General features: G+C 49.7%; 16 non-coding genes across 16 annotated transcripts; all 16 read right to left on the reverse strand.

The window, feature by feature from the left end:
- Positions 1–2,612: 2,612 nt before the first annotated feature.
- trnai-aau lies at positions 2,613–2,686 on the reverse strand. The gene has a single exon. It is a non-coding gene; the product is annotated as a tRNA-Ile (tRNA).
- An 8,310-nt stretch (positions 2,687–10,996) lies between these two features.
- On the reverse strand, positions 10,997–11,070 carry trnai-aau. The gene has a single exon. It is a non-coding gene; the product is annotated as a tRNA-Ile (tRNA).
- Positions 11,071–11,691: 621 nt separating this feature from the next.
- On the reverse strand, positions 11,692–11,765 carry trnai-aau. The gene has a single exon. It is a non-coding gene; the product is annotated as a tRNA-Ile (tRNA).
- A 598-nt stretch (positions 11,766–12,363) lies between these two features.
- trnai-aau lies at positions 12,364–12,437 on the reverse strand. The gene has a single exon. It is a non-coding gene; the product is annotated as a tRNA-Ile (tRNA).
- A 618-nt stretch (positions 12,438–13,055) lies between these two features.
- On the reverse strand, positions 13,056–13,129 carry trnai-aau. The gene has a single exon. It is a non-coding gene; the product is annotated as a tRNA-Ile (tRNA).
- Positions 13,130–13,750: 621 nt separating this feature from the next.
- On the reverse strand, positions 13,751–13,824 carry trnai-aau. Its single transcript has one exon. It is a non-coding gene; the product is annotated as a tRNA-Ile (tRNA).
- A 598-nt stretch (positions 13,825–14,422) lies between these two features.
- Positions 14,423–14,496, reverse strand: trnai-aau. Its single transcript has one exon. It is a non-coding gene; the product is annotated as a tRNA-Ile (tRNA).
- A 621-nt stretch (positions 14,497–15,117) lies between these two features.
- On the reverse strand, positions 15,118–15,191 carry trnai-aau. Its single transcript has one exon. It is a non-coding gene; the product is annotated as a tRNA-Ile (tRNA).
- Positions 15,192–15,812: 621 nt separating this feature from the next.
- trnai-aau lies at positions 15,813–15,886 on the reverse strand. Its single transcript has one exon. It is a non-coding gene; the product is annotated as a tRNA-Ile (tRNA).
- Positions 15,887–16,507: 621 nt separating this feature from the next.
- trnai-aau lies at positions 16,508–16,581 on the reverse strand. The gene has a single exon. It is a non-coding gene; the product is annotated as a tRNA-Ile (tRNA).
- A 598-nt stretch (positions 16,582–17,179) lies between these two features.
- trnai-aau lies at positions 17,180–17,253 on the reverse strand. Its single transcript has one exon. It is a non-coding gene; the product is annotated as a tRNA-Ile (tRNA).
- A 598-nt stretch (positions 17,254–17,851) lies between these two features.
- trnai-aau lies at positions 17,852–17,925 on the reverse strand. The gene has a single exon. It is a non-coding gene; the product is annotated as a tRNA-Ile (tRNA).
- A 621-nt stretch (positions 17,926–18,546) lies between these two features.
- Positions 18,547–18,620, reverse strand: trnai-aau. Its single transcript has one exon. It is a non-coding gene; the product is annotated as a tRNA-Ile (tRNA).
- Positions 18,621–19,218: 598 nt separating this feature from the next.
- trnai-aau lies at positions 19,219–19,292 on the reverse strand. The gene has a single exon. It is a non-coding gene; the product is annotated as a tRNA-Ile (tRNA).
- Positions 19,293–19,913: 621 nt separating this feature from the next.
- On the reverse strand, positions 19,914–19,987 carry trnai-aau. The gene has a single exon. It is a non-coding gene; the product is annotated as a tRNA-Ile (tRNA).
- A 619-nt stretch (positions 19,988–20,606) lies between these two features.
- Positions 20,607–20,680, reverse strand: trnai-aau. Its single transcript has one exon. It is a non-coding gene; the product is annotated as a tRNA-Ile (tRNA).
- Positions 20,681–24,584: the final 3,904 nt, after the last annotated feature.

Genomic DNA, 24,584 nt, shown 5'->3' on the forward strand with positions numbered 1-24,584 from the left:
CCAACATGACCCTCGATAACCAGCAGGTCAGCAAGACATTCATTGTACAACAGATATTTGTTTATATATTTATAATATATAAACATATAAAATATATGTTTTCTTTCCTTCTTAGGTCAGCAACATTGTGGGGCTGTGGCAAGACCTGCTGGATTACGACAAGCAGAGGGTCGTGTTTGCTGCGCGGCATCTGGACAGGCTGATAAAGGGAAGGTTCCGCCACAAAAAAAAGGTGGAGTTCACGCCAGGTGTGGAGAGTGTGGAGAGGTGTGTCCTGGGGTCCACTGGTTCGCCTGCTCAGTGGCCAGACTGCTGCCGCCTTGTGGAGGCCATCTTTGTCCGGCTCTCGGACATCCATAAGAGTCCCAGGAAGCAGGGGAAGAGCAGCATGTCCAGGTGGACTCTGATCCTGCAGGACTACCGCAAGGTCCGGCAGCTCATCCTGGGCAATGGGGCCATCATGCAGGGCACCACCCTGCAGCTGGTGGAGGTGAACCAGTCGACCCTCTCCCAGTGGTACAACCGGAGGGTGAAGAGGCAGGATCTGGCTGTGCTGCAGCAGGGCATAAACTTGCCAGGTCCTCTGTCTGTGGCTACCGAGCCTCTCCCGCCTGCCAACGTCCGCCCTGCTGTTGCTCCACCTCAACCCCAGGGAGCATCCCACACCTACCACCTGCCGCAGAGCACAGCAGGGCAGGCAAAGACCAAGAGGCGGGCAACATATGCAGCCACAGCACCACCTCCAGCGGTCCGACCCAGGCTGGCAGCCCAGAGGCAGCTCTTCCCTGGCCCTTCAGCCGCCCTTGGAGCCCCCACTCCCATCCCTATCATGCCCCGCCCTACCATCATTGCCCCTCGCCCTGCTGCCGTCCCCACTGTGGTGTTTGTCTCCCGAGCCCCTGGTATGAGGGCACCCTCTGCCCCCTCTCCATTGATGGTCCCCCAAGCCCTGCGTTTTGTCCCACCCTCTTCCTGCACCACCCACCTTCCCCAGCTTCGTCCTGCTCCTGGTCCAGCTCCCCGTGCCCACCAGAGGAGAGTGGAGGCCAACAAATGCTGGAGGTGTGGCCAGAACAGAACGGCAGAGACTGGCCACAGCCAGTATAAGGGGACTGTTTACTGCCCCTCTGCAGAGACTCTGTCCAGAGAGCAGTGGCTAGAGGAGCAAAAAAATAAATAATTCTTTGGGCCTTTGTATATAGTTTTCATTGTTTAGATATAGTTAATGCTTAGATTTCCCGTGTGTATATCGTTTTCATTGTTTAGATATAGTTTATGCTTAGATTTCCATTGTGTATATAGTTTTCATTGTGTAAATATTGTAATTTAGCATATCATTTGCCTGTATATATATATATATATAGTTTAAATTAGTTGTTGTTGTTCATATTTATATTTTTACAATTGTGGATAAATGTTTCTATTTATCAACTATTTGTTGGTCAGTCCGTCGTTATTTCCCAATCACTACTCTTTCTAACCAAATACGGCAAGTCTGCAAGAAGTAAGAGCAGCAAAAAGTGACTAACTTTACGCTTGCTTGCGCACATTGTTTTAAAATATTTAATATATGGATCATGCAAGTGTTGATATGGTAAGTGCAGAAACCAAAAAGACAGAGCTTCAGATAAGAGCACACAAAGCTCAGAAGCCACACAGTTTGAGAGATAGATAGATGGATGGATAGAGAGATAGATCTAATTAAAACTAACCAAAAACAGTACTCCTGTGTGGAGTGAATACAAATAAAGGCAAATAGTGTACAATAGATAACCCTATAAAATATAAATAATGCACTAGTGGATACAAATGGTTTTGAAATTACACTAAATTAGCAACGTATCTCCATCTATCTTATATTGTTACATTTTGATAACATACACACTTGGAGACTCAAGTGTGTGTGTTTATTAGAAATAGTCAAAGGTGCCGTAGGTGGGACGCGAACCGCGGACCTTCGGTTCCATTCTACGTCTTCCCCAAACACTGTAAAATTCATAATTTCGGGTGTTTTTTCGAATTGTCTTAAAACGTAACGGGTTAAACATGTTTAAACTATGAATGGGGACTTTCAACTTTCCCCTTTTCTCTCTTTTTCCTCTTCTTCTCCCTTTTTCCTCCTTTTTTCTCCCTTTTTCCTCCTTTTTTCTTCCCCCTCCCTTCTCCCCCTTCTTCCCCCCTCAAACAGGCGATTGTTCCCCAGCTTTAGCGGAAATGGTAGAGCGCTCGCTTAGCATGCGAGAAGTAGCGGGATCGATGCCCGCATTCTCCAATGCTTTTCGGCTCGTTTGTTGTTCAGTGGCTCGGCTAGTTCAATAAGACAAGTTTATCCGGTTTGTCCGGTGTCGCAATCCTCTCTGACCAGTCAGTGGTCTGCAGTGTTATGGCGTGACCTTTTTGAAAATGACGCGTTGACCACTTCCTTGAGTAGACGGTATTTTGCAAACACCACGGGTTTACCCAAACCGAGGATCAAACCAGAGACCTTGACACCCTCGGCCTAACTCTCTCTCCCAACTGAGCTATAGGCGTTCCAAACCCAGTCAGTAGCATTCCAAAGCCTTGCCACAAACGAAATAAAGCAATGGAAAAGATCCCCAAAAAGGGGTGGTTGGCCCGTATGGGGATCGAACCCACGACCTTGGCGTTATTAGCACCACGCTCTGACCAACTGAGCTAACGGGCCAGAGACACACTCACCAGCCGCGGACACTGTCTCCAGCCGCGGAAATGCAATGTCCTAGGCGCCACCTCGTGTCGGCGTGAAACGACCGGTCGTATTCGGCCCACGCTGTAAGTCGTTTTTCCTCACTCTAAATTCAAGGGGATGTCAAGAAAGCGATTAAACGGGAGCTACGAGTCTTGCAAGACTCCAACGTCCACTGCTGAGCAAGGGGGAATTAGCGGCACCCGGAGCACATTCGACTGGCTATCGCGACCAATTAGCTACCTCGGTTCAAGGTTCGAGGGCCAATCGGATTCTCACTGTCCAATTGCGTCAGTCCGATTGCGCCAATCGGAACACGTACATCTCCAATTACGTCACGCCGAGCTGAGCCGTAGCAACGGCGTCCACGACCCCAGAGACCCCCGCCGAGGTTGACCCCCGCCGAAGTTGTGAGATGAGTGACAGTAGTCGCGTCAGTTCATTCATTGAAGGATACGCTCTTTCAAGTTGTCTGTAGTACCGCGCACCGCAAAGGTAAATACATACATAGCTAATCAAAATAATTTTCCGTTTGACATTTCAATACATGTTAGCATTCATCGGGTCAATGACAAGTAATATCACGAATATTAGAGTTTGTCATTTCAGAGTTTGTCATGTAGGCTAGTTAGTAGATTTCCTCAGGTAGTATTGCTGTCATTTAGCTAGCTACTTTTATAAGGGATTACTAATAGGTTACTGTAGCGACAGATGTTATTCCGACTAGCAAAAGCAATATTTAACCTGTTATATATAATATATGTCACTGGGGACAAAACGAAATAAATATAACTTTTTCACTTGTGGTAATAAAGTGACCCAGAACAAGTACAAACATATTCTTCTGGAAATAGTAGCCAGCTAAATATTTGAAATGTTAAAAAGCTAATTATAACAATAAATACATGTTATTGTACTAGTGTAAAAATCGCTCCTTTTACCTATTAGATGTCGAGTTCAAAGAGCCACAAAGGAATGGGGGATGGGGAATGGATGTCCCGTTTGAGGAGGTTTGCCAGCTCTGGGGTTTGGCCTGCTGATGCAGGCAACAGGCCAGCCCCAAGACAGAAGAGGTGGTATGACCTCTTTCAAAAGGTATATAAAATGAGCAAAAGATCACAGAAAAAAAATTCTGATGGCCTATAAAAGATGACTGAATTGCCAGAAATACCAGTCACAGTATGGGACCTTGATAAACATAATGAACAGCAACTTCAGTGTCAATGTCATGTTTAGTCACCAATAGAAGATATGTCAAAACGCTCCATTTCTATTGGGTTGTTTTCGTTAAAAAAGTGTTTGTTTTATTTGGAACAGATTGAGAAGTGCCCGTTACAGTCAGGGGGTCAAAGAATGCTGTTTGGTGGGACACAGCAGTGTGCTTGTGGCTTTCACAACCCAAAGGTAATGTGAATGAGACTTCTTGACACCAAAACACTAAAAGAATCACTATGTGATGTGCTCAGTAATGTGATGTCTGACATGGATCTCTCTGTCCTTAATACAGCCAACCACTGGGCAAACTGTGGCAGAGACCTCTACCTGTGCTGCCCCTCCCCCACTGGGAACAGCCTCTACCTCAGCCTCTGCCTCTGCCCCTCCTCCACTGGGAATGGCCTCAGCCTCTGCCTCAGCCCATGTCCCAGCACGGCCCACACTGAATTTGTCCATGGTGAGTATTTCAATATTATTGTCATACAAGCTTTCAAATATGGACAACCACTGATTACATATGATGATGGCAAAATGGAAGAGCATTTCAGGTTTACAATGTATTCCTTTGATAAATGCTCTAATTGTCACCACAGTTTTCTAAACCACGATTTGGAGGCTCACATGGCGCTGCTGCAAAGCCAAATGTGAATGTGGTTAGGAAAGCAAAGGTAAATATGATTATATGTAAATATAATATAATACATATTTATAGGTTAATATGAGCAAACCTACATCTTAAGAGCTTGATTTGAGTCCATTGATTTCTACTTTTTACAAATGCTTCCCCCCATCCTTCTCCCAGCCTCTGTCCAGTCCACCCACCATGACAGGAGACACCCAGGCCACTGCCAGCTCACCCATGGCCTCTGTGAGGACCACCCCACCTGGCTTTGGTTCCCCTACAGCCTCTGTGAGGACCACCCCACCTGGCTTTGGTTCCCCTACGGCCTCTGTGAGGACCCCCCCACCTGGCTTCGGTTCCCCTATGGCCTCTGTGAGGCCCAGAACACCATCAAGCCCTGCCGTGGCTTTTGTGAGGACGGAATCACCGCTCTCAAAGCCCCCATCCACCCCCTACAAAGCCTCCATGAGGACAACTTCTCGCTCCAGCCCTGCGATGACCTCTGTGAGGCCCAGCACAGCTTCCAGCCTCAGCACTGTTGTCTCAGAGACCAGCACCAGCCCTGCAATGGCTGCTGTAAGTGTTGTGTTCTTGGAACTGTTTTAGTTTTATAAGATGAGGTTGTTCTCATATGATTGGGCTATTCTGTTTTTATAAATATATTTATTTCTCTTGTTTTGTAACAGGATGTGCATGATGAGGATGAGCTTGCTGCTCCTGGCCCTGCTCCTGGTCCAACTCCTGACTTCTGGCTTCCTGTCAGAATGAAGGAGACGATCCCAGTTCAGGACCAACGGTGGATTGCGTCCACCCTTTTTCAGTCTGGCAAGCTGCGTTTGAACTTGAAGCTCTGGTATGAGCCACCAGCCTCTGCCCTGATATACCACCAGGCTCCAACACCGGACCGCTTTTTTGCCCACAGGCTCTTGGTATGGATGCCCTATCACTTGTGGAAAGTGAGGGTAGTCTGCCAAACCTGTGGGAAGCAGCTGACGGGGTATGGTGTGCACAAGAGGGTGCGTAAGGTCCTGGACGTGGACCGCTACTACCTGATGGTGACGGAGACACTCAGGTGCACTGTGTGTCGCCTGACCCATCTGGCAACCAGTCAGGCTGTCCTGGACCAGCTGGACCTGCCTCACAGGAGGAAGTTCAGGATGATCCTGACACGCTTGTGAGTTAAAAATCTACAATCATTTTCTGATAATGCCTGCTGCAGGTCCTTACATAATTGAACAAGTTCTTGAAACTTATCTGTCTTTTCTTCAAGGTATGCTTGTGACATACGGGTCATCCGCATGTTGCGGGAACGGACCCTCGGCAATAGCCCGGCGTGCCTGGTGAAGCAGCTGCGGGAGAACCATGGGGAGGAGTGGTTGGACCGCCTGGCCGACTACTTGGGGGAGTGTGCGGCCTTCGTTGACCAGCCCAGCCTCTTCCCAGTGACCTGCCAGGAACCTCCACAGCCCCTCGATGTCCCAACCAGCCGGTGGGTGCTGTCGGTGTACGGCAGGGACATCATCAGCCGGATGGACCATATAAAGGCGTCCATCACGTCAACCTTTGGTAACATTTTGAAGATGGACTCCACCAAAAAGGTAATAGGATGAAGAAAATCCATAGTGTAAATTATGTACAACACAATGAAAACATGAAACCTCAATGATTTGTATTCTTACAAGCACACATACACACACACATCCATGCCTTTGATTAGACTGCAGTAATACATAAATAAATAAATACACTTCTGTGTTTATTTAACAGACTTTCTTTTGAAACCTCTCATGAAGTTTTCTGTGTGAATTTTGTCATTTCAGATGACAAAGAAGCTGGCTGGTGCAGCAAAGGGGACTGCATTCTGGGTGACCTCGGTGGGGAATGAGATCGGCCAGGTCCTCATCAGTGTCCTGACTGCCCAGGAGGGACCGGGGCTGGACCCGATGGTCTCTGGCCTCATTGAGAGGTACACCCAGGCAGGTGCAGCTCCCCCGGTCCTGCTCTATGTGGACTGTGGCTGCTGCTCAGAGGAGGGGGAGACCAAGCTTCAGGCCAGGTTTGGTGGGTGGCCTGACCTGAAAATAAGGCTGGACATCTGGCATTTTATGCGACGGCTGGCCGTGGGATGCACCACCGATGCCCATGCCCTGTACCCCCTCTTCATGAGCCGCCTGTCTGTGTGCCTGTTCGAGTGGGACGCAGCAGACGTAGCCCTACTGCGCAGGGTGAAGAGGGAGCAGCTCAAAAGGGAGGGTGTGCCCCTCATCACCAGTGACATGGTGGACAAGGCCATCACCAAGGCTGAGCTGTCCCAGTTCTGCAGGCGGAGGACACGTGGAGTGGACGCCACGGTCCTCCGCATTGAGCAGCTGCTGCAGGAGCTGATGGGGGAGAAGGGGAGAGACCTGCTCGGGGTTCCGCTGCTGGACCAGCCTAAGATGGAGCACATCTGGCGCACCCAGAAGAGGCACGTGAAGTGCATCCAGGATGTGCCAGGTGTACTCCTGTACACTGAGACAGGCAGTTCCACCAGGGAGGGGATCCAGCTGACCACATACAGGTGTGCAAGAGGCTCCACCTCCTTGGAGTCCTTCCACTGCCACCTGAACAGGTTTATTCCAGGTTGGTGTAGATCTTCATCTAAACATTATTCTTAATAATGAAATTATATTCAAATAGCCTTGTTAATCATTGTTCACGTTCTCTTTTTTTTTTAGGAACGAGTGCAAACCTGCTCAACTTCCAGCTGTACCTCCTGGAAGGCCTGAACAGGTGGAACCAGAACCGGGCAGCGGCCTCCATCACCACCAAGCGCATGGCGCTGTTGACGTACGCGGGGGACGTGCTGGAGTCCGTCAACAGCAACAGCCTGAAGGTGTTTGGAAGGAAGTATGTCCCCTCCTTCATCCCGCCGAGAAAGTACACCGGTAAGTCTCAGGGCAAATATGAATACAAATAATGATGTTGTTGAGAGCTCAGTATTTATGCATCATGGTAAGTTCCATATCTGTTTTTTAATACTCATTAGCATTGCATTGTTGTTCATGTTCAGGAGAGTTGCTTGGGGTGAACTACCTGCTTAGGCAGACAGGGCAGCCCTTGCAGGACATGGACCCCGACTCTGAGGAGACAGACCAACTGCTGGAGGACCACGCCACAGAGGAGGAACAGGCGGATGAAGGGTTTGAGGATGACGAACAGGACCTCACTATTGGTAGTGTTTCGGAAGACCTCCCGTCTTCCGCCCTGCCTTCCACCACCCTGCCTGTGGTCCCCACCCTGCCCCTCACCTCCTCCACCCTGCCTTCCACCACCCTGCCTGTGGTCCCCACCGTGCCCCTCACCTCCTCCACCCTGCCTTCTAACACCCTGCCACTCACCTCCTCCACCCTGCCTTCCACCACCTTGTCTCTAACCACCTCCATCCTACCTGTCACCACCACCACTCTGCCTGTCACCCCCATGCCTGTAGCTACCACCCTGCCTCCCCCCATAACCCAGCCTTGTGTCCCAGGTGCCTCCTCACAGGTGCCTGAAGAACAGCTGGTATGTTAACTTTCTACTAGTAATTAACTGTCATTCATAGAAACTAACAAGTTCAGTAGTTAGGAAAGTGTCTGAATACAAGCGCAATTCATTATTAGGAACAACACACAGTAATTGACAGCAAACAAATAAAACACACAGCAGCAGCAGTCAATATAACATACCTTTGCCATGAGGTGTTCAGCGCTAATGTGAAATTGTTCAATGTTTCAGGCTGTGGACGAGCATGGCATGCCAGGCATGGATCGGGTGGATAGACTGGCAGAGTGCTTAGTGGAGCTGAGGCATCAGACCAACATGACCCTCGATAACCAGCAGGTCAGCAAGACATTCATTGTACAACAGATATTTGTTTATATATTTATAATATATAAACATATAAAATATATGTTTTCTTTCCTTCTTAGGTCAGCAACATTGTGGGGCTGTGGCAAGACCTGCTGGATTACGACAAGCAGAGGGTCGTGTTTGCTGCGCGGCACCTGGACAGGCTGATAAAGGGAAGGTTCCGCCACAAAAAAAAGGTGGAGTTCACGCCAGGTGTGGAGAGTGTGGAGAGGTGTGTCCTGGGGTCCACTGGTTCGCCTGCTCAGTGGCCAGACTGCTGCCGCCTTGTGGAGGCCATCTTTGTCCGGCTCTCGGACATCCATAAGAGTCCCAGGAAGCAGGGGAAGAGCAGCATGTCCAGGTGGACTCTGATCCTGCAGGACTACCGCAAGGTCCGGCAGCTCATCCTGGGCAATGGGGCCATCATGCAGGGCACCACCCTGCAGCTGGTGGAGGTGAACCAGTCGACCCTCTCCCAGTGGTACAACCGGAGGGTGAAGAGGCAGGATCTGGCTGTGCTGCAGCAGGGCATAAACTTGCCAGGTCCTCTGTCTGTGGCTACCGAGCCTCTCCCGCCTGCCAACGTCCGCCCTGCTGTTGCTCCACCTCAACCCCAGGGAGCAGCCCACACCTACCACCTGCCGCAGAGCACAGCAGGGCAGGCAAAGACCAAGAGGCGGGCAACATATGCAGCCACAGCACCACCTCCAGCGGTCCGACCCAGGCTGGCAGCCCAGAGGCAGCTCTTCCCTGGCCCTTCAGCCGCCCTTGGAGCCCCCACTCCCATCCCTATCATGCCCCGCCCTACCATCATTGCCCCTCGCCCTGCTGCCGTCCCCACTGTGGTGTTTGTCTCCCGAGCCCCTGGTATGAGGGCACCCTCTGCCCCCTCTCCATTGATGGTCCCCCAAGCCCTGCGTTTTGTCCCACCCTCTTCCTGCACCACCCACCTTCCCCAGCTTCGTCCTGCTCCTGGTCCAGCTCCCCGTGCCCACCAGAGGAGAGTGGAGGCCAACAAATGCTGGAGGTGTGGCCAGAACAGAACGGCAGAGACTGGCCACAGCCAGTATAAGGGGACTGTTTACTGCCCCTCTGCAGAGACTCTGTCCAGAGAGCAGTGGCTAGAGGAGCAAAAAAAGAAATAATTCTTTGGGCCTTTGTATATAGTTTTCATTGTTTAGATATAGTTAATGCTTAGATTTCCCGTGTGTATATCGTTTTCATTGTTTAGATATAGTTTATGCTTAGATTTCCATTGTGTATATAGTTTTCATTGTGTAAATATTGTAATTTAGCATATCATTTGCCTGTATATATATATATATATATAGTTTAAATTAGTTGTTGTTGTTCATATTTCTATTTTTACAATTGTGGATAAATGTTTCTATTTATCAACTATTTGTTGGTCAGTCCGTCGTTATTTCCCAATCACTACTCTTTCTAACCAAATACGGCAAGTCTGCAAGAAGTAAGAGCAGCAAAAAGTGACTAACTTTACGCTTGCTTGCGCACATTGTTTTAAAATATTTAATATATGGATCATGCAAGTGTTGATATGGTAAGTGCAGAAACCAAAAAGACAGAGCTTCAGATAAGAGCACACAAAGCTCAGAAGCCACACAGTTTGAGAGATAGATAGATGGATGGATAGAGAGATAGATCTAATTAAAACTAACCAAAAACAGTACTCCTGTGTGGAGTGAATACAAATAAAGGCAAATAGTGTACAATAGATAACCCTGTAAAATATAAATAATGCACTAGTGGATACAAATGGTTTTGAAATTACACTAAATTAGCAACGTATCTCCATCTATCTTATATTGTTACATTTTGATAACATACACACTTGGAGACTCAAGTGTGTGTGTTTATTAGAAATAGTCAAAGGTGCCGTAGGTGGGACGCGAACCGCGGACCTTCGGTTCCATTCTACGTCTTCCCCAAACACTGTAAAATTCATAATTTCGGGTGTTTTTTCGAATTGTCTTAAAACGTAACGGGTTAAACATGTTTAAACTATGAATGGGGACTTTCAACTTTCCCCTTTTCTCTCTTTTTCCTCTTCTTCTCCCTTTTTCCTCCTTTTTTCTCCCTTTTTCCTCCTTTTTTCTTCCCCCTCCCTTCTCCCCCTTCTTCCCCCCTCAAACAGGCGATTGTTCCCCAGCTTTAGCTCAAATGGTAGAGCGCTCGCTTAGCATGCGAGAAGTAGCGGGATCGATGCCCGCATTCTCCAATGCTTTTCGGCTCGTTTGTTGTTCAGTGGCTCGGCTAGTTCAATAAGACAAGTTTATCCGGTTTGTCCGGTGTCGCAATCCTCTCTGACCAGTCAGTGGTCTGCAGTGTTATGGCGTGACCTTTTTGAAAATGACGCGTTGACCACTTCCTTGAGTAGACGGTATTTTGCAAACACCACGGGTTTACCCAAACCGAGGATCAAACCAGAGACCTTGACACCCTCGGCCTAACTCTCTCTCCCAACTGAGCTATAGGCGTTCCAAACCCAGTCAGTAGCATTCCAAAGCCTTGCCACAAACGAAATAAAGCAATGGAAAAGATCCCCAAAAAGGGGTGGTTGGCCCGTATGGGGATCGAACCCACGACCTTGGCGTTATTAGCACCACGCTCTGACCAACTGAGCTAACGGGCCAGAGACACACTCACCAGCCGCGGACACTGTCTCCAGCCGCGGAAATGCAATGTCCTAGGCGCCACCTCGTGTCGGCGTGAAACGACCGGTCGTATTCGGCCCACGCTGTAAGTCGTTTTTCCTCACTCTAAATTCAAGGGGATGTCAAGAAAGCGATTAAACGGGAGCTACGAGTCTTGCAAGACTCCAACGTCCACTGCTGAGCAAGGGGGAATTAGCTCAAATGGTAGAGCGCTCGCTTAGCATGCGAGAAGTAGCGGGATCGATGCCCGCATTCTCCAATGCTTTTCGGCTCGTTTGTTGTTCAGTGGCTCGGCTAGTTCAATAAGACAAGTTTATCCGGTTTGTCCGGTGTCGCAATCCTCTCTGACCAGTCAGTGGTCTGCAGTGTTATGGCGTGACCTTTTTGAAAATGACGCGTTGACCACTTCCTTGAGTAGACGGTATTTTGCAAACACCACGGGTTTACCCAAACCGAGGATCAAACCAGAGACCTTGACACCCTCGGCCTAACTCTCTCTCCCAACTGAGCTATAGGCGTTCCAAACCCAGTCAGTAGCATTCCAAAGCCTTGCCACAAACGAAATAAAGCAATGGAAAAGATCCCCAAAAAGGGGTGGTTGGCCCGTATGGGGATCGAACCCACGACCTTGGCGTTATTAGCACCACGCTCTGACCAACTGAGCTAACGGGCCAGAGACACACTCGCCAGCCGCGGACACTGTCTCCAGCCGCGGAAATGCAATGGCCTAGGCGCCACCTCGTGTCGGCGTGAAACGACCGGTCGTATTCGGCCCACGCTGTAAGTCGTTTTTCCTCACTCTAAATTCAAGGGGATGTCAAGAAAGCGATTAAACGGGAGCTACGAGTCTTGCAAGACTCCAACGTCCACTGCTGAGCAAGGGGGAATTAGCTCAAATGGTAGAGCGCTCGCTTAGCATGCGAGAAGTAGCGGGATCGATGCCCGCATTCTCCAATGCTTTTCGGCTCGTTTGTTGTTCAGTGGCTCGGCTAGTTCAATAAGACAAGTTTATCCGGTTTGTCCGGTGTCGCAATCCTCTCTGACCAGTCAGTGGTCTGCAGTGTTATGGCGTGACCACTCCCTTGAGTAGACGGTATTTTGCAAACACCACGGGTTTACCCAAACCGAGGATCAAACCAGAGACCTTGACACCCTCGGCCTAACTCTCTCTCCCAACTGAGCTATAGGCGTTCCAAACCCAGTCAGTAGCATTCCAAAGCCTTGCCACAAACGAAATAAAGCAATGGAAAAGATCCCCAAAAAGGGGTGGCTGGCCCGTATGGGGATCGAACCCACGACCTTGGCGTTATTAGCACCACGCTCTGACCAACTGAGCTAACGGGCCAGAGACACACTCACCAGCCGCGGACACTGTCTCCAGCCGCGGAAATGCAATGTCCTAGGCGCCACCTCGTGTCGGCGTGAAACGACCGGTCGTATTCGTCCCACGCTGTAAGTCGTTTTTCCTCACTCTAAATTCAAGGGGATGTCAAGAAAGCGATTAAACGGGAGCTACGAGTCTTGCAAGACTCCAACGTCCACTGCTGAGCAAGGGGGAATTAGCTCAAATGGTAGAGCGCTCGCTTAGCATGCGAGAAGTAGCGGGATCGATGCCCGCATTCTCCAATGCTTTTCGGCTCGTTTGTTGTTCAGTGGCTCGGCTAGTTCAATAAGACAAGTTTATCCGGTTTGTCCGGTGTCGCAATCCTCTCTGACCAGTCAGTGGTCTGCAGTGTTATGGCGTGACCTTTTTGAAAATGACGCGTCCACTTCCTTGAGTAGACGGTATTTTGCAAACACCACGGGTTTACCCAAACCGAGGATCAAACCAGAGACCTTGACACCCTCGGCCTAACTCTCTCTCCCAACTGAGCTATAGGCGTTCCAAACCCAGTCAGTAGCATTCCAAAGCCTTGCCACAAACGAAATAAAGCAATGGAAAAGATCCCCAAAAAGGGGTGGTTGGCCCGTATGGGGATCGAACCCACGACCTTGGCGTTATTAGCACCACGCTCTGACCAACTGAGCTAACGGGCCAGAGACACACTCACCAGCCGCGGACACTGTCTCCAGCCGCGGAAATGCAATGTCCTAGGCGCCACCTCGTGTCGGCGTGAAACGACCGGTCGTATTCGGCCCACGCTGTAAGTCGTTTTTCCTCACTCTAAATTCAAGGGGATGTCAAGAAAGCGATTAAACGGGAGCTACGAGTCTTGCAAGACTCCAACGTCCACTGCTGAGCAAGGGGGAATTAGCTCAAATGGTAGAGCGCTCGCTTAGCATGCGAGAAGTAGCGGGATCGATGCCCGCATTCTCCAATGCTTTTCGGCTCGTTTGTTGTTCAGTGGCTCGGCTAGTTCAATAAGACAAGTTTATCCGGTTTGTCCGGTGTCGCAATCCTCTCTGACCAGTCAGTGGTCTGCAGTGTTATGGCGTGACCTTTTTGAAAATGACGCGTTGACCACTTCCTTGAGTAGACGGTATTTTGCAAACACCACGGGTTTACCCAAACCGAGGATCAAACCAGAGACCTTGACACCCTCGGCCTAACTCTCTCTCCCAACTGAGCTATAGGCGTTCCAAACCCAGTCAGTAGCATTCCAAAGCCTTGCCACAAACGAAATAAAGCAATGGAAAAGATCCCCAAAAAGGGGTGGTTGGCCCGTATGGGGATCGAACCCACGACCTTGGCGTTATTAGCACCACGCTCTGACCAACTGAGCTAACGGGCCAGAGACACACTCGCCAGCCGCGGACACTGTCTCCAGCCGCGGAAATGCAATGGCCTAGGCGCCACCTCGTGTCGGCGTGAAACGACCGGTCGTATAAGGCCCACGCTGTAAGTCGTTTTTCCTCACTCTAAATTCAAGGGGATGTCAAGAAAGCGATTAAACGGGAGCTACGAGTCTTGCAAGACTCCAACGTCCACTGCTGAGCAAGGGGGAATTAGCTCAAATGGTAGAGCGCTCGCTTAGCATGCGAGAAGTAGCGGGATCGATGCCCGCATTCTCCAATGCTTTTCGGCTCGTTTGTTGTTCAGTGGCTCGGCTAGTTCAATAAGACAAGTTTATCCGGTTTGTCCGGTGTCGCAATCCTCTCTGACCAGTCAGTGGTCTGCAGTGTTATGGCGTGACCACTCCCTTGAGTAGACGGTATTTTGCAAACACCACGGGTTTACCCAAACCGAGGATCAAACCAGAGACCTTGACACCCTCGGCCTAACTCTCTCTCCCAACTGAGCTATAGGCGTTCCAAACCCAGTCAGTAGCATTCCAAAGCCTTGCCACAAACGAAATAAAGCAATGGAAAAGATCCCCAAAAAGGGGTGGTTGGCCCGTATGGGGATCGAACCCACGACCTTGGCGTTATTAGCACCACGCTCTGACCAACTGAGCTAACGGGCCAGAGACACACTCACCAGCCGCGGACACTGTCTCCAGCCGCGGAAATGCAATGTCCTAGGCGCCACCTCGTGTCGGCGTGAAACGACCGGTCGTATTCGGCCCACGCTGTAAGTCGTTTTTCCTCACTCTAAATTCAAGGGGATGTCAAGAAAGCGATTAAACGGGAGCTACGAGTCTTGCAAGACTCCAACGTCCACTGCTGAGCAAGGGGGAATTAGCTCAAATGGTAGAGCGCTCGCTTAGCATGCGAGAAGTAGCGGGATCGATGCCCGCATTCTCCAATGCTTTTCGGCTCGTTTGTTGTTCAGTGGCTCGGCTAGTTCAATAAGACAAGTTTATCCGGTTTGTCCGGTGTCGCAATCCTCTCTGACCAGTCAGTGGTCTGCAGTGTTATGGCGTGACCTTTTTGAAAATGACGCGTTGACCACTTCCTTGAGTAGACGGTATTTTGCAAACACCACGGGTTTACCCAAACCGAGGATCAAACCAGAGACCTTGACACCCTCGGCCTAACTCTCTCTCCCAACTGAGCTATAGAAGTTCCAAACCCAGTCAGTAGCTTTCCAAAGCCTTGCCACAAACGAAATAAAGCAATGGAAAAGATCCCCAAAAAGGGGTGGTTGGCCCGTATGGGGATCGAACCCACGACCTTGGCGTTATTAGCACCACGCTCTGACCAACTGAGCTAACGGGCCAGAGACACACTCACCAGCCGCGGACACTGTCTCCAGCCGCGGAAATGCAATGTCCTAGGCGCCACCTCGTGTCGGCGTGAAACGACCGGTCGTATTCGGCCCACGCTGTAAGTCGTTTTTCCTCACTCTAAATTCAAGGGGATGTCAAGAAAGCGATTAAACGGGAGCTACGAGTCTTGCAAGACTCCAACGTCCACTGCTGAGCAAGGGGGAATTAGCTCAAATGGTAGAGCGCTCGCTTAGCATGCGAGAAGTAGCGGGATCGATGCCCGCATTCTCCAATGCTTTTCGGCTCGTTTGTTGTTCAGTGGCTCGGCTAGTTCAATAAGACAAGTTTATCCGGTTTGTCCGGTGTCGCAATCCTCTCTGACCAGTCAGTGGTCTGCAGTGTTATGGCGTGACCTTTTTGAAAATGACGCGTTGACCACTTCCTTGAGTAGACGGTATTTTGCAAACACCACGGGTTTACCCAAACCGAGGATCAAACCAGAGACCTTGACACCCTCGGCCTAACTCTCTCTCCCAACTGAGCTATAGAAGTTCCAAACCCAGTCAGTAGCTTTCCAAAGCCTTGCCACAAACGAAATAAAGCAATGGAAAAGATCCCCAAAAAGGGGTGGTTGGCCCGTATGGGGATCGAACCCACGACCTTGGCGTTATTAGCACCACGCTCTGACCAACTGAGCTAACGGGCCAGAGACACACTCACCAGCCGCGGACACTAACTCCAGCCGCGGAAATGCAATGTCCTAGGCGCCACCTCGTGTCGGCGTGAAACGACCGGTCGTATTCGGCCCACGCTGTAAGTCGTTTTTCCTCACTCTAAATTCAAGGAAATGTCAAGAAAGCGATTAAACGGGAGCTACGAGTCTTGCAAGACTCCAACGTCCACTGCTGAGCAAGGGGGAATTAGCTCAAATGGTAGAGCGCTCGCTTAGCATGCGAGAAGTAGCGGGATCGATGCCCGCATTCTCCAATGCTTTTCGGCTCGTTTGTTGTTCAGTGGCTCGGCTAGTTCAATAAGACAAGTTTATCCGGTTTGTCCGGTGTCGCAATCCTCTCTGACCAGTCAGTGGTCTGCAGTGTTATGGCGTGACCTTTTTGAAAATGACGCGTTGACCACTTCCTTGAGTAGACGGTATTTTGCAAACACCACGGGTTTACCCAAACCGAGGATCAAACCAGAGACCTTGACACCCTCGGCCTAACTCTCTCTCCCAACTGAGCTATAGGCGTTCCAAACCCAGTCAGTAGCATTCCAAAGCCTTGCCACAAACGAAATAAAGCAATGGAAAAGATCCCCAAAAAGGGGTGGTTGGCCCGTATGGGGATCGAACCCACGACCTTGGCGTTATTAGCACCACGCTCTGACCAACTGAGCTAACGGGCCAGAGACACACTCCCCAGCCGCGGACACTGTCTCCAGCCGCGGAAATGCAATGGCCTAGGCGCCACCTCGTGTCGGCGTGAAACGACCGGTCGTATAAGGCCCACGCTGTAAGTCGTTTTTCCTCACTCTAAATTCAAGGGGATGTCAAGAAAGCGATTAAACGGGAGCTACGAGTCTTGCAAGACTCCAACGTCCACTGCTGAGCAAGGGGGAATTAGCTCAAATGGTAGAGCGCTCGCTTAGCATGCGAGAAGTAGCGGGATCGATGCCCGCATTCTCCAATGCTTTTCGGCTCGTTTGTTGTTCAGTGGCTCGGCTAGTTCAATAAGACAAGTTTATCCGGTTTGTCCGGTGTCGCAATCCTCTCTGACCAGTCAGTGGTCTGCAGTGTTATGGCGTGACCACTCCCTTGAGTAGACGGTATTTTGCAAACACCACGGGTTTACCCAAACCGAGGATCAAACCAGAGACCTTGACACCCTCGGCCTAACTCTCTCTCCCAACTGAGCTATAGGCGTTCCAAACCCAGTCAGTAGCATTCCAAAGCCTTGCCACAAACGAAATAAAGCAATGGAAAAGATCCCCAAAAAGGGGTGGCTGGCCCGTATGGGGATCGAACCCACGACCTTGGCGTTATTAGCACCACGCTCTGACCAACTGAGCTAACGGGCCAGAGACACACTCACCAGCCGCGGACACTGTCTCCAGCCGCGGAAATGCAATGTCCTAGGCGCCACCTCGTGTCGGCGTGAAACGACCGGTCGTATTCGTCCCACGCTGTAAGTCGTTTTTCCTCACTCTAAATTCAAGGGGATGTCAAGAAAGCGATTAAACGGGAGCTACGAGTCTTGCAAGACTCCAACGTCCACTGCTGAGCAAGGGGGAATTAGCTCAAATGGTAGAGCGCTCGCTTAGCATGCGAGAAGTAGCGGGATCGATGCCCGCATTCTCCAATGCTTTTCGGCTCGTTTGTTGTTCAGTGGCTCGGCTAGTTCAATAAGACAAGTTTATCCGGTTTGTCCGGTGTCGCAATCCTCTCTGACCAGTCAGTGGTCTGCAGTGTTATGGCGTGACCACTCCCTTGAGTAGACGGTATTTTGCAAACACCACGGGTTTACCCAAACCGAGGATCAAACCAGAGACCTTGACACCCTCGGCCTAACTCTCTCTCCCAACTGAGCTATAGGCGTTCCAAACCCAGTCAGTAGCATTCCAAAGCCTTGCCACAAACGAAATAAAGCAATGGAAAAGATCCCCAAAAAGGGGTGGCTGGCCCGTATGGGGATCGAACCCACGACCTTGGCGTTATTAGCACCACGCTCTGACCAACTGAGCTAACGGGCCAGAGACACACTCACCAGCCGCGGACACTGTCTCCAGCCGCGGAAATGCAATGTCCTAGGCGCCACCTCGTGTCGGCGTGAAACGACCGGTCGTATTCGTCCCACGCTGTAAGTCGTTTTTCCTCACTCTAAATTCAAGGGGATGTCAAGAAAGCGATTAAACGGGAGCTACGAGTCTTGCAAGACTCCAACGTCCACTGCTGAGCAAGGGGGAATTAGCTCAAATGGTAGAGCGCTCGCTTAGCATGCGAGAAGTAGCGGGATCGATGCCCGCATTCTCCAATGCTTTTCGGCTCGTTTGTTGTTCAGTGGCTCGGCTAGTTCAATAAGACAAGTTTATCCGGTTTGTCCGGTGTCGCAATCCTCTCTGACCAGTCAGTGGTCTGCAGTGTTATGGCGTGACCTTTTTGAAAATGACGCGTTGACCACTTCCTTGAGTAGACGGTATTTTGCAAACACCACGGGTTTACCCAAACCGAGGATCAAACCAGAGACCTTGACACCCTCGGCCTAACTCTCTCTCCCAACTGAGCTATAGGCGTTCCAAACCCAGTCAGTAGCATTCCAAAGCCTTGCCACAAACGAAATAAAGCAATGGAAAAGATCCCCAAAAAGGGGTGGTTGGCCCGTATGGGGATCGAACCCACGACCTTGGCGTTATTAGCACCACGCTCTGACCAACTGAGCTAACGGGCCAGAGACACACTCCCCAGCCGCGGACACTGTCTCCAGCCGCGGAAATGCAATGGCCTAGGCGCCACCTCGTGTCGGCGTGAAACGACCGGTCGTATTCGGCCCACGCTGTAAGTCGTTTTTCCTCACTCTAAATTCAAGGGGATGTCAAGAAAGCGATTAAACGGGAGCTACGAGTCTTGCAAGACTCCAACGTCCACTGCTGAGCAAGGGGGAATTAGCTCAAATGGTAGAGCGCTCGCTTAGCATGCGAGAAGTAGCGGGATCGATGCCCGCATTCTCCAATGCTTTTCGGCTCGTTTGTTGTTCAGTGGCTCGGCTAGTTCAATAAGACAAGTTTATCCGGTTTGTCCGGTGTCGCAATCCTCTCTGACCAGTCAGTGGTCTGCAGTGTTATGGCGTGACCACTCCCTTGAGTAGACGGTATTTTGCAAACACCACGGGTTTACCCAAACCGAGGATCAAACCAGAGACCTTGACACCCTCGGCCTAACTCTCTCTCCCAACTGAGCTATAGGCGTTCCAAACCCAGTCAGTAGCATTCCAAAGCCTTGCCACAAACGAAATAAAGCAATGGAAAAGATCCCCAAAAAGGGGTGGCTGGCCCGTATGGGGATCGAACCCACGACCTTGGCGTTATTAGCACCACGCTCTGACCAACTGAGCTAACGGGCCAGAGACACACTCACCAGCCGCGGACACTGTCTCCAGCCGCGGAAATGCAATGTCCTAGGCGCCACCTCGTGTCGGCGTGAAACGACCGGTCGTATTCGTCCCACGCTGTAAGTCGTTTTTCCTCACTCTAAATTCAAGGGGATGTCAAGAAAGCGATTAAACGGGAGCTACGAGTCTTGCAAGACTCCAACGTCCACTGCTGAGCAAGGGGGAATTAGCTCAAATGGTAGAGCGCTCGCTTAGCATGCGAGAAGTAGCGGGATCGATGCCCGCATTCTCCAATGCTTTTCGGCTCGTTTGTTGTTCAGTGGCTCGGCTAGTTCAATAAGACAAGTTTATCCGGTTTGTCCGGTGTCGCAATCCTCTCTGACCAGTCAGTGGTCTGCAGTGTTATGGCGTGACCTTTTTGAAAATGACGCGTTGACCACTTCCTTGAGTAGACGGTATTTTGCAAACACCACGGGTTTACCCAAACCGAGGATCAAACCAGAGACCTTGACACCCTCGGCCTAACTCTCTCTCCCAACTGAGCTATAGAAGTTCCAAACCCAGTCAGTAGCTTTCCAAAGCCTTGCCACAAACGAAATAAAGCAATGGAAAAGATCCCCAAAAAGGGGTGGTTGGCCCGTATGGGGATCGAACCCACGACCTTGGCGTTATTAGCACCACGCTCTGACCAACTGAGCTAACGGGCCAGAGACACACTCACTAGCCGCGGACACTAACTCCAGCCGCGGAAATGCAATGTCCTAGGCGCCACCTCGTGTCGGCGTGAAACGACCGGTCGTATTCGGCCCACGCTGTAAGTCGTTTTTCCTCACTCTAAATTCAAGGAAATGTCAAGAAAGCGATTAAACGGGAGCTACGAGTCTTGCAAGACTCCAACGTCCACTGCTGAGCAAGGGGGAATTAGCTCAAATGGTAGAGCGCTCGCTTAGCATGCGAGAAGTAGCGGGATCGATGCCCGCATTCTCCAATGCTTTTCGGCTCGTGTTGTTCAGTGGCTCGGCTAGTTCAATAAGACAAGTTTATCCGGTTTGTCCGGTGTCGCAATCCTCTCTGACCAGTCAGTGGTCTGCAGTGTTATGGCGTGACCTTTTTGAAAATGACGCGTTGACCACTTCCTTGAGTAGACGGTATTTTGCAAACACCACGGGTTTACCCAAACCGAGGATCAAACCAGAGACCTTGACACCCTCGGCCTAACTCTCTCTCCCAACTGAGCTATAGAAGTTCCAAACCCAGTCAGTAGCTTTCCAAAGCCTTGCCACAAACGAAATAAAGCAATGGAAAAGATCCCCAAAAAGGGGTGGTTGGCCCGTATGGGGATCGAACCCACGACCTTGGCGTTATTAGCACCACGCTCTGACCAACTGAGCTAACGGGCCAGAGACACACTCACTAGCCGCGGACACTAACTCCAGCCGCGGAAATGCAATGTCCTAGGCGCCACCTCGTGTCGGCGTGAAACGACCGGTCGTATTCGGCCCACGCTGTAAGTCGTTTTTCCTCACTCTAAATTCAAGGAAATGTCAAGAAAGCGATTAAACGGGAGCTACGAGTCTTGCAAGACTCCAACGTCCACTGCTGAGCAAGGGGGAATTAGCTCAAATGGTAGAGCGCTCGCTTAGCATGCGAGAAGTAGCGGGATCGATGCCCGCATTCTCCAATGCTTTTCGGCTCGTTTGTTGTTCAGTGGCTCGGCTAGTTCAATAAGACAAGTTTATCCGGTTTGTCCGGTGTCGCAATCCTCTCTGACCAGTCAGTGGTCTGCAGTGTTATGGCGTGACCTTTTTGAAAATGACGCGTTGACCACTTCCTTGAATAGACGGTATTTTGCAAACACCACGGGTTTACCCAAACCGAGGATCAAACCAGAGACCTCGACACCCTCGGCCTAACTCTCTCTCCCAACTGAGCTATAGGCGTTCCAAACCCAGTCAGTAGCATTCCAAAGCCTTGCCACAAACGAAATAAAGCAATGGAAAAGATCCCCAAAAAGGGGTGGTTGGCCCGTATGGGGATCGAACCCACGACCTTGGCGTTATTAGCACCACGCTCTGACCTTTTTTTTTTTTTTTTTTTTTTTTTTTTCTCTTTATTATAAAAACAACATCTACAATATTTGCTGACACTTCAGCTTACATTACATATATATAGCACAGGTCCAAACATCATGTACAAATTACAACATTGATCACATGTTAAAGTCCTGCTTCAACAAGCTCTCAATACAACCATGAACCGAAAATGAAAGAAAAACTCAAAACCTAAACACCAAACCCCCCCCTTCTTCTTTCTCTATAAATCTACAATCCTTCAAAAATACCTTCTCAAAGTCCCCATGTCCATACTTGTACATCAGTCCCACATCCTTTTTTAACATCCCCACAAATATGTCCCACACTTTTACCCTCTTAGCCTCAAAACGCGCCAAGTTCCGCCTTAAGTACACTGCATATCTTGCATGGGACAACACATAGTTCAATAACTCTATATTTAACCCCTTCACTCTCTCCCACACTCCAAACAATACTAAACACCTCCAATCAAACCGTCCTATCCATTCCACTCCCCAGTTTGACGCCAACAATAGCTTAAGCCTTACATAAAACCCAGACACAGAGTTGCATTCAAACATCATGTGCATCAGGTTTTCATCCTCCTCTTCACACACATCACACACTCGTGACACTGACCTGTCTATCTGATGAATCACCACCTTAGTGTAAATCCTGTTGTGCCTAAGCATAAAATCAAAATGTGTACATTCAAGACTATTTAGTTTCACCAATAAATTACCCCACAAACATTCCATATCCAACCCCGGAAACACACACCTCCACACCTTCTCCGAGGCAGGTACCCTAACCTTCCCAACTAGCAGAGCCCAGTAAATATCTTTTACCCTGGCAGAGGACAATGCCCGGCTAGACTCCCCCATCCCCATCCGTAAGTCAGGCAATGCTCCCACATTCCCCACCCACACAGAACTGTCCAGAATATCAACCCACTCCCTGGGGAAGCACTCCTTTAACCTCTCAAAGACCCCTAATACCGCCCCTCTGCCGATATCCCACTCCACTGCCCAGATAGTGTCCAGGATTGCCTGATCCGTCAGGAACCCTGGGATTACCTCATACCTAAAATCCCGAACCTTCACCATACCTGCCTTCATGAACACCTTACTCTCCAAAAGCCTTCCCCTTGATTTCAGCACAGGATTCAAAAACACCGGCATATTCAAAATCACCCCTGCCGATACACATGAATAGGTAATTTGGGGCAAAAACTCCCCCCAAGCCCTAAACACCTCCTTATAAAACTCAGGTGCCCCTACATACATCCCTGGCTTCAGACACATTAACAGGCCATAATCCCCACAACCACTAACTTTATCTACCCAGTGGCGAAAAAACTCCATCCACCCATGACCCTGCTCTCCATACAAACATTTCTTAACTGTCTTGACCCGCATGGCTTTCAGTTTAACTTCAATGTCCATTAATCTCAACCCCCCCTTCAAATAATCTGCAATCAAAACATCATGAGCAATCTTAACCGCTCCCCCACCCCCACCCCACAAGAAGCCGGATACCATCCCCTTGATTTCCTTCAACACCCACACAGGCACATCCAAAACACCTAACACATAGACACATTTAGACATTAGCAAAGCATTCACCACCACCACTTTACCTCTCAATTTCAATTTCCTTTGTTGCCAGAAGTTCAAAGTGGTCTTGATCTTGTTAATCACCCCAGTCCATGTAATGTCTCTGGCTTCACATTCATTCACCCCAATATTCACCCCCAAAACCTTTACATAATCCTTTACCGTTCTAAAAGGAACGTTACATGTGGATATGTCCATTTCTTTTGCACACAACATTTCACTTTTTTCAACATTCATCCTTGCCCCAGATGCCTTCCCATATATATCAAAACATTTCATTAAACATTTTACACTGTCCACATCCATTACAGTACATGTTGTATCGTCAGCATAGTGATGCAGGACACTCACTCCTCCCCCTGGCATTTTTACACCACGGACACCACAATCACTTTTAACAAATGCTGCCAAGGGTTCCACTGAAATGCTGTAAAGCATTGCAGACAGTGGGCATCCCTGCCTTATAGACCTGCCCAGTGGAAAGGAGTCAGTCAGCACCCCGTTACACTTCACAGCACTTCGTGCTGCACCATATAACAGCTCCACCCATCCTCGCAATCTAGGCCCAAAACCAAACCTTTCCATGGTCTCCAGTAGGAACCGGTGCTCCACTCTATCAAAAGCCTTGTTCAGATCCAGGCAGAGCACAACCCCTCCCACATCCTGCATATGCCTCACAACATCCCTGATAGTGCATATGGTGTCTGCAATATCCCTCCCCGGAACCCCATAAGCCTGAGTAGGTGCAATGATGCTTCCCATCACCTTTTTAAGTCTGTTGGCTAGTATCTTAGCCAATACCTTATGATCAATGTTCAGTAAAGAAATAGGCCTATGATTTTCAAGTTTCAAATGACTCCCCCTCCCTTTGTAAAGCACTGTTAAAACTCCTAAGGCCATTGACTCAGGCACCACCCTCCTCTCCTCCATGCACTCAAATACCCGCATCAACAGAGGGGCCAGGATACCACTAAATGCTCTATAGAATTCAGCAGTAAGGCCATCTGAACCTGGACTTTTATTCAAATTCAGCCCAGATATTGCACCTGTGACCTCATCCCTCGTGATATCAGCATCACACATCCCCACATCCTCCACCGCCACCCTTGTCTTCACAGCTTCCAGCACACTCTCCATACACTCCTCCTTCACCCCACCCGAAGTATATAAACCTTCATAGAAAGATTGTACCGTGCTCAAAATACCCACCAGATCTGTAACTCTCTCCCCTTGGTCATCTATCAGCTCAGTAAAATAACTCTTCTCCTGCCTCCTCTTTTCTAGCCCAAGAAAAAAACCTGTGCTCCTCTCCCCTTCCACCACGTACCTTGCTCTACTCCTCACCACTGCCCCTGTGCACCTATGCCTTTCCACAGCCCTCATCTCCTCCCTCACCCTCAAATACTCTGCAGTGTCATATCCAGCATCCGCCTCTATCATTTCCAACTCAAAGGCCATCTGTGACTTAAGGGCTTTCTCATCCCGCCTCCTCCTCTGACCAGCTTGCCTAGCAAAACTCATTGCTATCTGCTTAAACTTTACCTTCAACCCCTCCCACCACTCACACACATCATATTCATAAAGACTTTCAGACATGGTATCACGCACACACTCTT

Source organism: Hypomesus transpacificus, unplaced genomic scaffold, assembly GCF_021917145.1.
Source record: "Hypomesus transpacificus isolate Combined female unplaced genomic scaffold, fHypTra1 scaffold_231, whole genome shotgun sequence".
NCBI classification, from domain to species: Eukaryota; Metazoa; Chordata; class Actinopteri; order Osmeriformes; family Osmeridae; genus Hypomesus; species Hypomesus transpacificus.